We start from the raw sequence: 16,910 nt of genomic DNA on the forward strand, positions 1-16,910 counted from the left end.
GGAGGATCCCCCCCCGCAAAAAAACCCGCTTTCTTCTTTTGCAGCTGAAAAAATAAGAAGAAAAGGCACCGCTTCACTCCCCCTTCGAAAGCCTTACCGAAAGCCCGAGGCTAACCCCAAAGGCACTCTTCTTTTAACCCCGCTGCCCCATAATGATCATAATGGCATTTAAGCGATTCTTATGTGGCAGGCACTGTACTGAGCACCATGCCGCCGCGCTCGCCCCATTCGGCGGGCTGCCTTTGAGCCCGTCAATGCGCGTTCATCCATCAGGGCTCTGACGGGGGGGCGTTAAATGAGGGGTCCCCCCCCCCAGCTGCTCTTAATGGCCACGGACCCGACTTCGAATGAGGGCCAAGATGCTACGGCGTTGGGAAGAAGCCACTCCGCCCAAAATCGCCCATTGCAACTTTTCTTCTGCCCCCTCTCTCTAATGTTTCAATTCCACCTCCCTCCCCACCCCCCAGCCTGCTCCCCCCCACCCATCATGTGCCACTTTCGGGTGGCATTTCCTCCCAGTTTTTATTGCACAGTTTCCACCCCAGCCTCCCAAGAAAACGAAGAAAAGAAAAAAAAAATCTCCTTCCAACCCCCTTCCCCTGCCCCCTAAGGACTGACCCTCATCTGCCACCCCACCCTCCCAGAAGGGTTTTGTTTTTATTAAAACAGTGGGTGCCCCCTCCCCGCTGATTTTAAAATTTCGGTAACGCTCCGTTTCCACGGGGGAGGGGGGCAAATGAATATTTAACGTAATTGGATTGTCACCGTCCATCAGCGAAATCGCATCGGGGCGACGCGCGTGTCCGGCCTCTCGACCGATCCACGAACTATATAGAAGGATTAAAAGAAGGAGCAATAGGTAAAAAAAAAAAAAAGCCAATCTTCAAACCGAATCTATCGGGCTATTGTCCCTTACCGCGCGTATGTGACAAACTTTCTGCAGACCCTGTAATAATGTAGGGGAGCTGCAGAAAAGCAGGAGGGTGAGTGCATGGGGGGGCGGGGGGGGTGGAAGGCGGGTGGAAGACAGCCCAGATTGCGACGCGGCTTAATTGGCTTAAGAAATTTGGCAACCGCTGGAAAAGGTCATTGAAGGAGTTGGCTGCAACAAAAATCATCTTAAAAAAGAGTGCTGGGCATGCGCAGAGCGAGGATGCCATATTGGAATGAGTCTGTAGTGAGAGAGGGAGAGAGAGGGAGACTGACTGATCGCCTTTTCGCAACTGAGTAAAGAGGGGGGCTTTGCTATTTTAGACACTGGGGGGGAAAAAAAAACTTCACCCAGGTAAGACACCGCCCCGAGCCCTGGTTCTCGAGGCTGTGCCCCTCCAAGGCGGTCTTAGGCTGGCAGGTTGGGTGCGCCGCTCAGCGCTTTTTTTCCCCCCAGCTGGTAAAAGCTTGGGCAAAGAGGGAGGGGGAGGAAAAGAAAAGAAAAAAAAAAGCGGGGCGGGGGGTAGGGGGGGAAGCCCACCGTGGTTAATGTGCGTGTGAGCGTCGGTTGCATGAGTGCGCTTGTTTCTTCTTGGCTCTCCCTCCCCTTTTTTTTTCATTTCCCTCTGAAAAGCAGCGGTGTGTGCAGGAGCAAGTAGTTGCAAAGTGTTCGCCTCGTCTTGCGGATTGCGGTTCCCGCACCCTCCGGCCCCTACACCTTTCCTCCCTCTTTTCCGCCCAGCCGTCTTCTTCCCCACCCGGGCTCTCTACTTCGGTGGCGGTACGTTCGGTTTTATCCTTTTTCTTTTTTTGAGGGGGGAGGGGAGGAAGGGAAAGAAGGAGGGGGGGTGATTTATTTTTTTTCCTGAGTTGCCCTTGGATGGGTTTGCAGATGCATCGAAAATGAAGTCAGCCTCGGCTGTCGGAGGGTGCCGAGGATGGCCTCCCCTCTTTAAGTGAAATCCTGTTATTTGGGGGCTTTCCTACTGTCGAGGCGCGTGTGACCGCCTTTCGAATTTACTGGACGGATCTATTTCGGGAGTTTATTTTATTTCTGGGCGAAATCCTGCCGGCGGCGTAAACTGTTCCGGAGAGCTTTCTTTTGGCAGGGGTGGGGGTTGGGGGGGGGGGGGGCGCCGAAGTGGGAGAGAGAGCTGGAGCCTGATCCATACATGTTTCCCTCCGGAGCTTCACAACTGCGGTAAATGAATATTTATAAACCGTGTCAGTTTCAACATGGCGGGCGAAGGTGTCTTTTAAAAACTGAAAATAAACAGTTTGAGGTGGGAAAAAACCCCACCCGGGCGCCTACCCTCTCGGTTCCAGTCTCTTTTGTTGGCCAGGACGGTGCTTTAGCGAATTAAATGAGAAAGGGAGGAGGGGGGAGCCTGCTCTAATTTTTTCCGCGGTTTAGATCCTCGCCGTTTGGTGTGTAAAGTCCATTACGAGAGGGAGAGAAGGGCAGCGAAGTACACACTGCTTTGCGCGCGCGCGCGCGCTTGTGTGTTTGTGTGTATATATGTATATGTACGGAAACATACATGACTTGTGTGTGTGTGTGGCGGGGAGGAGGGAGAGTGGGCGGGGGGCGTCGAAGTCGGAGTTTAGTGCGTTTTGGAACCAAATCTCTCCTTTCCCGGACGTGCCAAACTGCCGACACGGTGTGAGAAATACACAGCGACAGATGTAATAATGTATTTTTTTTGTTAACCCGAGGCGAGCTTTTTGTTGTCGTTGTTGCCCCTCCGCTGTCAAAGTCTTTCGGAGGATGGCGGTGCCTGAAAGGACTCAACTGTCCAGGGGATCTCGTGGTTCGTTCGTGTTTGGGGTTTCTTGAGCGGGAGGAGGAGAAGGGGAACGGCGGGGAAGTGGTTTGGGAGGGAACGCGAACCGCGAGGGTCCTCCCGCCCCTTGGGCTGGCACCTTTCGGGCGGGGCGTCGCCGGGGGAAAGGTGTGTTGCTGGAGGAGCCAGCTGAGCTCCGGGAACGTTTTGTTTTAGGGAGATGCGGGTTGGGGGGGGAGGAAGGGCCGGTGGGTGGGTGGGTGCCTGCCTGCCCTGCCAACCTGCCTGCAGAGAGGAGGTGTGGGTGCAAGATGGGCAGCGGGGCACAGAGTGGAGATGGTTTCTTTTTTTTGGGGGGGTGGGGACGCGAAGGGCAGCGTTGTCACCGAAACGGGAGCGGAAAGTCGGGTGGTGGTTGGTACTAGGAGGGGAAATCATCATCATCAATCGTATTTACTGAGCGCTTACTATGTGCAGAGCACTGTACTAAGCGCTTGGGAAGTACAAATTGGCAACATATAGAGACAGTCCCTACCCAACAGTGGGCTCACAGTCTAAAAGGGGAAATGGGGAGGGGGCGCTGCTGCCAGCTACCCCACCGGTAGGGGGCGCCAGCGGGAAAAATGCCCCCCCCCCCCCCCCCCAGCTGCCGGGTTGACATTTTTCGGTGGCAAGGGCGTCCTGGCAGCCCGCTCCCCGCAAACTCACAAATTTAGCCAAAAGGTACGCAAATTTATCGGAATTTTTTTTTCCTTTTTGGCGGGAGGAGACATGCGGTTCAGCAGCTTTTTCTGGACATTTTCAGTGCGTCGAGAGAGGGAGGAGTTTAAACTTTCCCCCCCACCGTCTCTGCTTAAAGGGATGCTTCATTGTTTTGGAGTGCCTACATATAGTTGAGGTGGGGGGGGGGGGGGGGGAAGGGGAGGTAACCCCAACCCCAGCGGGGAGGTGGAGGTGAGGGGCGGTCGAAAAGCGTGCCTCGCCCTACCCTTTTACAGTAGCACCGCCTTCTTCTCTGTACTCTTTCCTCCCTCTCCCCAGGAACCCATCGCTCAGGGCTGGGGGGGGGCGGGGGGGGACGGGGACGGGGGAGGGTCTGGTAAAGTCGCCTAAAATGGCTCTTTGCTCGTAAACCGCATTTTCAGCCGGGAAACCTTCCCCCTCCCCCTGACGTGGCCCACGACCGGCCCAGAATTTAGTGTCTGCCTTCGGCGTGAGCGGCGGACGGGAGGGACGGTCCCCGGCAGAGGAGCAGCCACGACCCCATTTGTGTGTATTTTCCGCCCCGGCGCGGGGGGAAAGGCCCGAGAGAAACCAGAGCAACAGGCCCACCCACCGCCCCTCGCCCCACGGTAGCCATAAAGGCAGCGTGCCCGGCCGGGGCGATCGCCCTGCCATCAGGAAAGGAGGAACGTGATAATAATAATAATGTTGGTATTTGCTAATCGGTTACTATGTGCCAAGCACTGTTCTGAACGCCGGGGGGATACAGGGTAATCAAGGTTGGCCCACGTGGGGCTCACAGTCTTGATCCCTGTTTTGCAGATGAGGGAACTGAGTTACTATGTGCCAAGCACTGTTCTGAATGCCGGGGCGATAAAGGGTAATCAAGGTTGTTCCACGTGGGGCTCACAGTCTTAATCCCCGTTTTGCAGATGAGGGAACTGAGTTACTATGAGCCAAGCACTGTTCTGAACGCCGGAGGAATACAGGGTAATCAAGGTTGTCCCACGTGGGGCTCACAGTCTTAATCCCCGTTTTGCAGATGAGGGAACTGAGGCTCAGAGAAGTTAAGTGACTTGCCTAAAGTCACACAGTTGACAAGTGGCGGAGCCGGGATTAGAACCTATGACCTTTGACTCCCAAACTCGGGCTCTTTCCACTGGGCCCTTCTGCAGCGCCAGGAGGGCAGGCTTTCCTCCTCCTCCTCCTCCTCCCCCGAGGGCCCTCGCACTTGACTTGCTGGAGTCGGGGCGGCCGCAGGTGGTTTGATGCGGGTTCCGCACTGGGGATCCGAAATTTCCTTTTCGTGTTGGCCCCCCAACCTCTCCCGGGAGCCGGTGGACAGCGGATTAGGACCGGTTGTGTGTTGTCCCCGACCTCCGGCCTGCCGCCGAGACCAGGTTTGCAGGGAGGCCCCCGCTGCCTCGAATGGTTCATTTTTATCAAGGGCGCAGGGACGTTGGCATCGGAGCCCGGGAACCCCTTTAGTGCCAGTGGCCTGGCACATTCTCCACGAGGTTGGGGTGGGGACCACGTGGGGGGGGCACGGGGCACGCAGACCTGCTCGCCTTTGGCGACTGAGCCCCTTCCTTCCTCTCCCCCTCGTCCCCCTCTCCATCCTCCCCATCTTACCTCCTTCCCTTCCCCACAGCACCTGTATATATGTATATATGTTTGTACATATTTATTACTCTACTTGTACATATCTATTCTATTTATTTTATTTTGTTAGTATGTTTGGTTTTGTTCTCTGTCTCCCCCTTTTAGACTGTGAGCCCACTGTTGGGTAGGGACTGTCTCTGTATGTTGCCAATTTGTACTTCCCAAGCGCTTAGTACAGTGCTCTGCACATAGTAAGCGCTCAGTAAATACGATTGATGATGATGATGAAGATTTGGCCGGTGGATGGCTGTTGGGAAATGCATTCTTGGCTGCCGTGGCCGGAGGGTCCAGGGTGGCCTTTACTTATTTATGGAGCTATTTATTTTCTCTTTGAAACCTTAACTCCTGGCCCGGCCCGTGGAACTGTTAACCCGCTGGGGCCAGACCGCGCTCCCAGCCCCGCCGGTTCTCTCTCCCCGAAGGGAAAGACCGAGACCCTCGATCGCTCAAACGGTGGTATTTATTGAGCGCTTACGGTGTGCGGAGCGCTGTACCAGGGGCTTGGGCAAATGGTCGGTGCGGGGCAGCTCCGCAGAGTGCACCCCGAGCCCGGGTTGCCGCCGGGGAGCGGCTCTTTGGGGGGAGCGGCCGGGCCCGCGGGGCGCTTAGGAGAAGGGCAGCGCGCACGCGCGGCGCGGCGCGGGGCTGGGGACGCGCACGCGCATCCCGCGCGTATTTCGCGCGGCTCGGCTCGTGGGCCCCGCCACCAAGGCCGGAGCCGGGCACTCCCGACGCTCCGCCCGGATGAGGAAAAGCAACCTGCCCTCCTCATTCTTTTCTTTTCTTTTTCTTTTCTTTTTCTTTTCTTTTCTTTTCTTTTCTTTTCTTTTCTTTTCTTTTCTTTTCTCTTTTTCTTTCTTTCTTTTTCTTTCTTTCTTTCTTTCTTTCTTTCTTTCTTTCTTTCTTTCTTTCTTTCTTTCTTTCTTTCTTTCTTTCTTTTTCTTTCTTTCTTTCTTTCTTTCTTTCTTTCTTTCTTTCTTTCTTTCTTTCTTTCTTTCTTTCTTTCTTTCTTTCTTTCTTTCTCTCTCTCTTTCTCTCCCTCCCTCCCTCCCTCCCTCCCTTCCTCCCTCCCTCCCTCCCTCCCTCCCTCCCTTCCTCCCTTCCTTCCTTCCTTCCTTCCTTCCTTCCTTCCTTCCTTCCTTCCTTTCTTTCTTTCTTTCTTTCTTCTCTTTCTCTCTTTCTCTCTTTTTTCTTTCTTGCTCTCTTTCCTTGACTCTCTCTCTTTTTCATTCTTTCTCTCTCTTTCTCTCCTTTCTTTCTTTTCTTTCCTCTCTCCCTCTCTCTGTCCCCCCTTCTTCCTTCCTTCCTTCCTTCCTTCCTTCCTTCCTTCCTTCCTTCCTTCCTTCCTTCCTTCCTCTCTCTCTCTCCTTTCTTTCTTTCTTTCTTTCTTTCTTTCTTTCTTTCTCTCTCTTTGACTCTCTCTTTTTCATTCTTTCTCCGTTCTTTCTTTCTTTCTCTTCCTTTCTTTCTTTCTTTCTTTCTTTCTTTCTTTTTCTTCTCTCTCTCCTTCCTTCCTTCCTTCCTTCCTTCCTTCCTTCCTTCCTTCCCTCCCTCCCTCCCTCCCTCCCTCCCTCCTTCCTTCCTTCCTTCCTTCCTTCCTTCCTTCTTTCTTTCTTTCTTTCTTTCTTTTTCTCTGTTCCTTCCTTTCTCTCTTTCTCTCTCTTTCTCTCTCTTTCTCTTTCTCTCTTTCTTTCTCTCTTTGACTCTTTCTCTTTTTCATTCTTTTTTCTCCTTTCTTTCCTTCTTTCTCTCTCTCTTTTTCTTTCTCTCTCTCTCTCTCCCTCTTTATCTCGCTCTCTCCCTTCCTTCCTTGTCACAATTCTGTATTCTCTGCAGCTGCCTGCCCTCCCCACCTTTTTCTTTCTTTTTTGTCGCCACAGTTCTACAGTCTTTGGGTCTGCCCCCAAGGATCTGTTCATTTCTCCACCCTAACTCTGGGCTAGGATGAGGTCTCAGGAATTGTATCCTGATTCCCTCTGCATTAGGAATAGAGACTTAGCTTCCTCTTTTTTTAAACCCCCTCCCCTCTGTTTTGAAGGGTTAGGTGGTGCAGTAAAAAAAGAATCCTAAATTCCACATCTCCCTAGGGAATTGAGGTTGCCTGGCCAAACTTACCTTCATAACAAATGGTCAGAAAAAAGCATTAAAATCTTAGATACCAGGAGATGTCAACCCTACTCTAAAGATGAGTGAATATTCCCAATTGAATGTGAGTCTCCCAGTTGTCTTTATAATAATAATAATGATGATGGCATTTGTTAAGCCCTTACTATGTGCAGAGCACTGTTCTAAGCACTGGGGAGGTTACAAGGTGATCAGGTTGTCCCATGGGGGACTCACAGTTTTAAACCCCATTTTACAGATGAGGTAACTGAGGGACAGAGAAGTTAAGTGACTTACCCAAAGTCACATAGCTGACAAGTGGCAGACCTGGGATTTGAACCCATGACCTCTGACTCCAAAGCCCAGGCTTTTTTCTGGAAAGGTTGTGTCTTTAGAAGTGCCAATATACCTCATTATTCATTCAGTCGTATTTATTGAGTGCTTACTGTGTGCAGAGCACTGTACTAAGCGCTTGGGAAGTACAAGTTGGCAACATATAGAGACGGTCTCTACCCATCAGCGGGCTCACAGTCTAGAAGGGGGAGACAGACAACAAAACAAAACATATTAACAAAATAAAATAAATAGAATAGTAAATATGTACAAGTAAAATAGAGTAATAAATATTACAAACATATATTCGGGTGCTGTGAGGAGGGGAAGGAGGTAGAGCTGGGGGGATGGGGAGGGGGAGAGGAATGGGGGGGCTCAGTCTGGGAAGGCCTCCTGGAGGAAGTGAGCTCTCAGTAGGGCTTTGAAGGGAGGAAGAGAGCTAGCTTGGCGGATGTGTGGAGGGAGGGCATTCCAGGCCAGAGGGAGGACGTGGGCCGGGGATTGACAGCGGGACAGGTGAGAACGAGGCACAGTGAGGAGGTTAGAGGCAGAGGAGTGGAAGGAGAGGAGAGAAAGAAGGGAGGTGAGGTAGGAGGGGGCGAGGTGATGGAGAGCCTTGAAGCAGAGAGTGAGGAGTTTTTGCCTGATGCGTATGTTGATTGGTGGCCACTGGAGATTTTTGAGGAGGGGAGTAACATGCCCAGAGCGTTTCTGCACAAAGATGATCCGGGCAGCAGCGTGAAGTATAGATTGAAGTGGGGAGAGACAGGAGGATGGGAGATCAGAGAGGAGGCTGATGCAGTAATCCAGTGGGGATAGGATGAGAGATTGAACCAGTAGGGTAGCGGTTTGGGTGGAGAGGAAAGGGCGGATCTTGGCGATGTTGTGGAGCTGAGAGCGGCAGTTTTTGGTGATGGATTGGATGTGAGGGGTGATGGATTGGATGTGAGGGGTGAGCGAGAGAGCAGAGTCGAGGATGACACCAAGGTTGCGGGCTTGTGAAATGGGAAGGATGGTAGAGCCGTTAGCAATGATGGGAAAGTCGGAGAGGGCAGGGTTTGGGAGGGAAGATAAGGAGTTCAGTCTTGGACATACTGAGTTTTAGGTGGCGGGCAGACATCCAGGTGGAGATGTCTCGAAGGCATTCACTTTTGAGAAAGAAAATGTAGCAGAAAAATTCCAGTGCACTATTTGTATTTGTCAGATGGAGTTTTTGACAGAATCTGTACTTAAAGCTCCCACTAGACTGTAAACTCATTGTGGACAGGAAACAACATCTACAGATTATATTATGCTATACTCTTCCAAGAGCGTACTATAGTGCTGTCAATAGAGTAAGCACTCAATAAGTACGATTGTTACTATTAAGCCATTATCTGGGAAACCTAGGGGTAGAAAGGAATTCTTCGTGGTATTTGAGCGCTTACTGTGTGTACAGTACTGTATTAAGCGCTTGGGGGAGTACAGTATACCAGAATTAGCAGAAACATTACCTACCCATAATGACCTTACAATGAAGACTGAAACCTGACTGTCCAAAAAGAGTTAGGACAGTGCAGACACAGCTTTGGGCTACTCTCTCAATATTCCCTCAGGTGTTAATTCTAAGGTGGATGGGTAGAGAAGTATATTTCCTTTTTTAAAACTGGGGGAATGACTTATGTGAAAGTTAGGTTTTATATATCTATGAAACTGGCCAGACAATGGAAGCTCTTCGGCACAAGAAAAGCCATCAACTTTTGAAACGCAAGGCACCTGCTAAAATTTTAGTTGGTGCTGTTTTTCTCTAGTGCTCTACATTCCAGCAATGTGATGTGGGTGTTTATTTCACCCTCTGGGAGGATGCATCAGCTGAACTGTGAGGTAGGCTTATAGAGGGATTAAAATAGTGTGATTGAGTGTACACAAATTTGTATGTCAGCAAGACTGAATGAAGTGTCAGTGCTGCTTAGATTATCAGGTGTTGGTCAGTCTGCACTATTGTTCCTGTAGGGTGTCTTCTTGTACTCAAGTGTGAATAGGGAATGAATGCAGGCAGCCAGCATAGAATCATATGTGAAAGTGGGACTTGTCTGATATGGTTCAGTTCACACAATCCCAGAGGTGGATTGGCAGGAAAGCACCCAAACCAGGCCAGACAAATGGAACCTGCTGGAAACCTGTTCTTCTGCTGAAAAGTCTGAAATGATTCTACATTCTTCATTCCCACAGTTACCAGGCCTTATTCTCACTCCCTCTACAAAGCTTTTTCATCTCTTGCCAACCCATGCGGTGATATTGTCCTGGGGAAATATACACTGTGTACTCATTTTGTTTCCATTTCCCTGTAACCAGATGTTTATGGGTAGACTAATGTATGAATTCTTGGGATAATAGCTTGGGTATGACATGCCATGGCCAGGACTCCCGTAAAATTATTAGCTAAAACCCCAAACGTCTGACACCTAACTACGGGAGTTATACCACTTCCAAACCTTTCTTTTTTTTTAACCAATCCATTTTCTTTTAGCCTAGCTTCTATCATAAAGATCGAAAAATGTTTTTTGAAAGCATTGGTTCCCTTGGTCCACCATAAATTGCCAGTAGTGTTGGATATGTGTTCAATTGGCAGCTGTCTACAAAGCTGCAATCATTAGATTTGACTTTCCACATAACCATTCTCATAATGAAACACCTTGATAACTCTTTTAGAGAGGGAACTTTTTTTGAATTTCCCTGTTTCGGCCTGTTTTGACATTGATAAGACTGACCTATCTGTCTAGGTGCAGTACTCCAGAGGGGTGATCTGCTATAATAAAGCATCCAGTGAATTTTGCAAAGTAGGGCAAGGAACAAGTGTTGCAGACTATAGCTACTGAGAAGACTCAGAGAAATGCAGTCTAATTCTCTGGGGGATATATTTTCATCCTCTGATTTCTCCCAGGGAGTCTCACAGACTGACAGAAGTATCTTTGGGGAAAAAGACAATGAAGTCAAGCTCATCCACACTCATCCTCTTAGCAAGGTGTATGGATCGGCTTGGTTCCATTGTCTTTCGTTTCAGACAAAATTAAACAAAGAACTGAGTCATCAGAGAACATAAGAAAGATGAGTCTCAATTTCTTGTGTCACCAAGCCTGGCTGCTTGCTATATGAATCTTGCATAAGTTACTTTAACCACTTTACCATTTGAAACATATGCCTAGTATTTCTTAACACTAACCTGTGTCTAGTAGGTATAAGGATTTAATGAAAATAATTCTAGATTTCATTTGAAAGTACAGAACTTAGTAGCAGTGTAGTAATTAATTATTCCATATTTCTTGCTTTGATATGCAATGCAATGCTGTTCGCCCATGTTAGGAGACTGTTTTATGGTTTAAGTTTAAAGAACTTCATTTTTGGATGGAGTCCTTAACACAATGTCCTGATCAGTTTGATTGCAATCGGAAGCCAGAGATGGGCATTTCAAGGCAGTCAGCGTCGGTTCTCACTGAGCCTACAAAATACAAGGGAAGCCATTGATTGAATAAAAATAATCATCTAGACTAGGCTGGAATGATGTTCCCTTTTATGTGACCTGAGAAACTTTTATCAGTGGCAGAACTGGAAAACTGATTTTGAAAAGGCCGACTAACGAATGGCAAAGACACATCAGAATTTTGGCCTTTGGAGATTTTGAAGGACTACAATTTCTAAAAGGCCATTTTTTTTGAAGAGTGTTAACTATTAATCGAAACTGATTTCAATTTCTTTGAGGGTGAGAAAAACAGTGTGTGAGATTCAAAATGTTGGAAGAAGTGAGGAGTGGAAATCAAAAGACACTGTCAAGGGGTAGGGACCTTTCATTTCCTGTTTTTAAAAAAGCATTGGCAGGAGATGAGAACAGATTTTCAGATTTAAACTTGTTTTTTTATTTTTTTTTCTGATCATGCAAAGAAATCTATTGATAAAAAACAAAAGCTTCCGTTTATGTTAGCCCAACATAAACACTATCTCGTGCTTGCTCCGTTGGCTCATTGGTTGTTCGAGACTCTATTCCCATGCTAGGACAGACCTCCTGCTGTGATGTTGGTAAAGCAAAGATCCTTTACTGTGTATGAGCGGAAGTTAGTTTTTGCTTGTTTCAAAGCACAATAGAAAGATCAATGTTTGTCAAGTAAAAATAGGATTTTAAGAGATACTGATTTAAGAGAAAAGTTTCTTAGAGGAGGTGCTGAAGGCAACAGAAAATGACAAGGTCCGTCAATTAAGCAAGACACAAGAAGTTTTTAAGCCCTGGTTTTGGTCCTTTGCTTTTTGGGGGATTTTTGGTAAGTCCCTTACTTTTGGGTTTTATTGTCCCAGGGATTGAGCTCTGAAGACCAAATGGAGTGAGTTAGCAGGGTTTCTCATCCTCGAAGTTTGGGCAAAATTGAAGTAATCTTTGTAAATTGCTCTGACAGCCTTTAAAACAAGTTTAACTGTCCTGAATCACAAAGATAAATGCCTTGGAAGAAATAGCCCAAGATTTCAGTGGAGGGAAAAAATAGCCTTTAGCTCTGCTACAAGGAACTTTGAAATTGCAGAAGCAGCAGTTGTATTCTCAGTGAGTCATTTTTCTTCACCCCCCCCCCCCCCCCCATAGATTAGAAAGGATGTTTCCCTTGGGGGTTTTTTTTCTTTCTAAATTTGTACATCCACAGTACTTATTTTGTCTGTGTACTAAACAAAAACATTCCCTGAATGTTCAACATAAGAGAATTTGTCACTTGATATAAATGGTGGCAATTGATGCGTGGCTTAGGTTGAAGTTCTTAAATTAAAAAAGATAGACATTCATAAGCATTTGTTCCTAACCGCCTTGCAGTAGGCACTCTGTCTAGGAGAGACAAGTTACTTTTGTAGAGAACTGTTTGAGAGGATTCAAAACATGGAGTATTTTAGAGTCCTCGGCAACAAACGCTTTGGAAAATCTGTGTGAATATACAGGAATAGGTGGTCCCAGTATTTAGGCTGGGCCAAGGTTATGTTGGCATATGAAACCAGGGGTGAGTGGCTTGTTTATCCACCCTCCAAGGCCCAAGAGGCGGTGGGAAGAAGTCCACTAGGATGAAGAGAGGGAGGACAGAAAGGAAGGGAATATGGAGATAGTCTGCCCACATGCAGCTGATGGAGGGCAGGTGTGGCTGCTGCAAAAATCTGAAAAGGCTGAACATTTTTGCCAGCAGCCAAAGGATGTTTATTGTTCTAGCCATTGTAACCATACTATAGAGGATCACATTTGTTTTCAGATTAAGATTACAAGAGTAATTATGTTTATTATTATAGACATATCCATGTTTATTATTTATTTAAACATCAGTGTTTACTATTGTTCTACTAGCCATTGTAACCAATTCTAAAGGATCACATTTGTTTTCAAAATAAGATTACAAGAGTAATTATGCAGTCTTTCCCTTTATGTCCTCTCTGATTAAAAAGACTCCAAGTGATAGATAAGGGTTGATGAGTTTTGCTCAGTGGGAATGGCCTAATCCTCTTCCCTCTCCCAACCTTGCCCACCCTTTCCCCCCGACTAAGAGTAAGCCCTTTGGAAGAAGGAGTAGAAGGCAGACAACACCCTCTTCTGCCACTCTGTTGCTGATCTCTGTCCCCTTTTCCAGTTTTAAGTGCCAAGGGTATCAATCCTCGAAATCGTAAGTACACTGTGGGTGGGGAATGTGTGTATCAATTCCGTTATATTGTTTTCTCCCAAGTGCTTAGTGCAGTGCTTTGCGAACATTAGGTGCTCAGTAAATATGATTGATTGGTTAAGAGATAAGAAACGTTTGTACTTATAAAGGGAACCCTTGTTCTCCATTTATAGCAGTGAAGGGGCACAATGAGTACTTTCCAAGATGGTCCACACCCCCGGAGGGATGGGGCCTGTTTGGAGGCATTGCAGGGCAGCCCCTTGGAAGGGATTCCAGGGGTGGAGCTTCCTGGCTCCCGATCTGATGATTGGGGAGGACTGCAGGGGTGCTGCCGGGTAGCCCGGACCCACTGCTCTGATGGCAGCAGTGCCAGCGTGCCAGTTAAAGCGGCAGAGTGCGACTCGCGGAAGTTCAGTATTGAAACTGACAGTTTTGAAGGCTCCTTCAAGCCCCCACGGTGCGGTGTGTCTGATTCCTGCCAACTTGATTTTCTGTGAGTTTCTAAGAGGGGATGTGAATGGTTTGGTCGGATGCTGGTCTTTGATACCAGCTGACACTTCTTGGAGTACCTTTCATCCATCAATCGATCCTTGGAATTTATTGAGTTCTTACTGTGGGCAGGGCACTGTACTAAGCACTTGGAGAGAGTATAATAGAGCTGGATATGATCCCTGCCCCAAGAAGCCTAAAATCTAGTGGGGGAGACAGACATTAAAATGAATTACTAGTACGGGAAGCAGTAGAGTATAACCTAAGTGCTCTGGGGTGGGGTGGGATGAGTATCCAGGTGTTTGGAGATATGAAATCATATGCAGAGGGGAGGGAGAATACCATGGGGAGATGAGAGATTAGTTAAGGGAGGCTTCCTCGAGGAGATAAGATTTTAGTAGGGATTTGAAAATAGGGAGAGTAGTGGTCTGTCGGATATGAAGCAGGAAGGAGTTCCCAGCAGGAGAAAGGGCATGAGCAAAGTGTGGAAGATGAGGAAGATCAGCTGTTCCTATCCCCTTGCGCTGTGAGCTCCTTACCAATTTCATCTTACATTGAAATGCAGCTGGTTCTGCAGTTGAATGTGTCAGCACCTAATTTTGAGACAGTGAATTGAGGGACAATCTGTCCGTAAGGGCCACCTGGCAACCCTCTTAATGGCCATCAACAGCAATTGACTGAAATGGTCAGAAATTCTTAAAGGAGGGAAATATTGAGTAATTTTTTTCTTTAAATTAACCCCACTTAAGTCCCCACCTTGGGGTAGCTCGGGAAACCTGGGGAAGTTGACTGGATCAGTGGCACCGATTGAGCGCTCCTTGTGGGTGTATCCAGTTGGCTTTGTGCTAATGGAAGTTGCCCAGTTCTCCACTGTAGCATCCGATATTCAGCCCTTCAGACTACAGGGCCCCAAAATGGGCAACAGATGCCGTAGATTCAGCTCACGTGTATAGCACCCTCGGACCCTGGTGTCGATTCCTACACCACTAGCTACTCCTCCTGCAGCTTCTCACTGGGGCTTGCAGCTGATTGTGGGGAAAAAAAAATTAGCATTGCTTGTGCTGGGGCAGCAATTTGTGTCAGATTTCAATCTATTTGGAGTGAAAATTGATGAGGCCAGGATGAAAAATGGGGAATAAATTGCTATGCTAATCAAGGTAGTCAAGCTCCAAACATATGGTGGATGGTGAAATCCCTTGAACCTCTTGCCCTCAAACAATCAGCTCCTCCTGCTTGACAAGGGAATGAGGCCAGGACCCTTCCTTTCCTGGAAGCTGGAGAGTTGGAAGGATGAGAGTGTGGTGGATGGCAGGCATTATTAGCAGAGTGATCTGGGTGTCAGGATATGGATAAAAAGAGAAACTAGCAATAAGGGTAATTAACACATTGCTTTTCATCTTCAAAGCCATTTGCAAACAATGGCCCTTGAGGTGCCCTTGAGGGAAAGATGATGCTATTTGCATATTACCCAGGAGGAAACTGAGGCAGGGAAATAGAGAACTTCCCGAACTTCTTAAAAAAATCTCCAGCAGTGTCCTCTTAGATCTTCCAGTCTGACTTAAATTCTTTTCAAGGCTCTTTTCCCAGGCTGCCGTTTCTGGGCTCATTTTAAATTTTTCGAAGTGTGAAATAAAGCAGTTTTCTCAGTGATGTAATAATAATAATAATAATAATGGTAATAATAATAGTGGCATTTATTAAGCGCTTACTATATGCAAGCACTGTTCTAAGTGCTGAGGGGGATACAAGGTGATCAGGTTGTCCCACGTGGGGCTCACAGTCTTAATCCCCATTTTCCAGATGAGGTAACTGAGGCACAGAGAAGTTAAGTGACTTGCCCAAAGTCACACAGCTGACAAGTGGTGGAGCTGGGATTTGAATCCACGACCTTGACTCCAAAGCCCGTGCTGTTTCCACTGAGCCACACTGTTCCTCTGTTATGAACAAGCTTGATTTCTAAAGCCATTTCCTAGATGTGTAGGAATTTCATACCTTCATATTTTGTTTTCTTTCTAGAGGAAATTATTTTTTCTAATTCTTGGTGGGGCGGGAAGCTTCCCAGTTAGGAGGAGACCACCAAACCTAACTGTTTTATCGGTTCTGTAGTCAACCATTCTTCACAAAGTGATTACGGATACAGATTTAATATTGATTTAAAAATTCCCAGTTTTCAGTGAAACTTTTTTGTAAGGGGAAGTTTTGACAGTTGGCAATAGGAGAGGAACATTGAGAATGGATTGCTTTGTTTTTGCTGGATACCTTTCACTGATCGGGGACAGAATATGACTATGAATACAGTCTCTTTGAAAGAAAATATGAAATTTATTTTACTTAAAGGATTCAGGTCTGACTTCCACAGTGTAATGTCGTGCCCTTGAAATGTCTCATCATTTTCTTATTATTTTTGCGCTAGTACTGTAGCATAAAATGCCTCAACTTTGAACAGTTTTGAGAGACTGGATTGATTTAGTATTTCTGCCATTTTTGCTCCAAAGTATTGGGTTCAGGCCAGCACCCGTAAGGATGTAGTTTCTGAGGACAGAGTGAGTGGGAAATGGACTTACCTGCAGCAGGAAGGATCAATTAATTAGTGATAATTATTGAATGCTTACTATGAGATAAGCACTGTACTAAGTGCTTGGGAGACTTCAATGCAACACACTTGGTAGTTGCAGTTCCCTTGCCCATTGGGAGCTTAAGGATTAGAGGGGGAGACAGACATTAAAATAAATTATGGATGTATAAGTGCAGTGGGCTGAGGGTGGGGTGAACATTAAGTGCTTAAAGGATTCTGACTCAAGTGCCCAGGCAAAGCAGAAGGGATCAGGAGTAGGGAAAATGAGGGCCAGGATTTTGGCTAGAGGGAATGGAAAAATTTGCTGGAATGGCTGAGGAGACTCCATCACTGGAGATCTTTTTAAATAGAAGATCCAGGATCATTAAAGCATGCTGTGGACAGGGAATGTGTCTGTTGTTACACTCTCCCAAGGGCTTAATATAGTGCTGTGCACACAGTAAGTGCTCAATAAATACAACTGAATCAAAGGTGCAGACTGTCACTCTTGCTGCATACTGTAAGGTACTGAGAGCTCACCTCCTCCAAGAGGCCTTCCCAGACTGAGCCCCCTTTTTCCTCTCCTTCTCCCCATCCCCCCACCCTACCTCCTGCCCCTCCCCACAGCACTTGTATATATGTGTACAGATTTATTACTCTATTTATTTTACTTCTACA

This window comes from Tachyglossus aculeatus, assembly GCF_015852505.1.
Source record: "Tachyglossus aculeatus isolate mTacAcu1 chromosome 12 unlocalized genomic scaffold, mTacAcu1.pri SUPER_6_unloc_1, whole genome shotgun sequence".
NCBI lineage: Eukaryota > Metazoa > Chordata > Mammalia > Monotremata > Tachyglossidae > Tachyglossus > Tachyglossus aculeatus.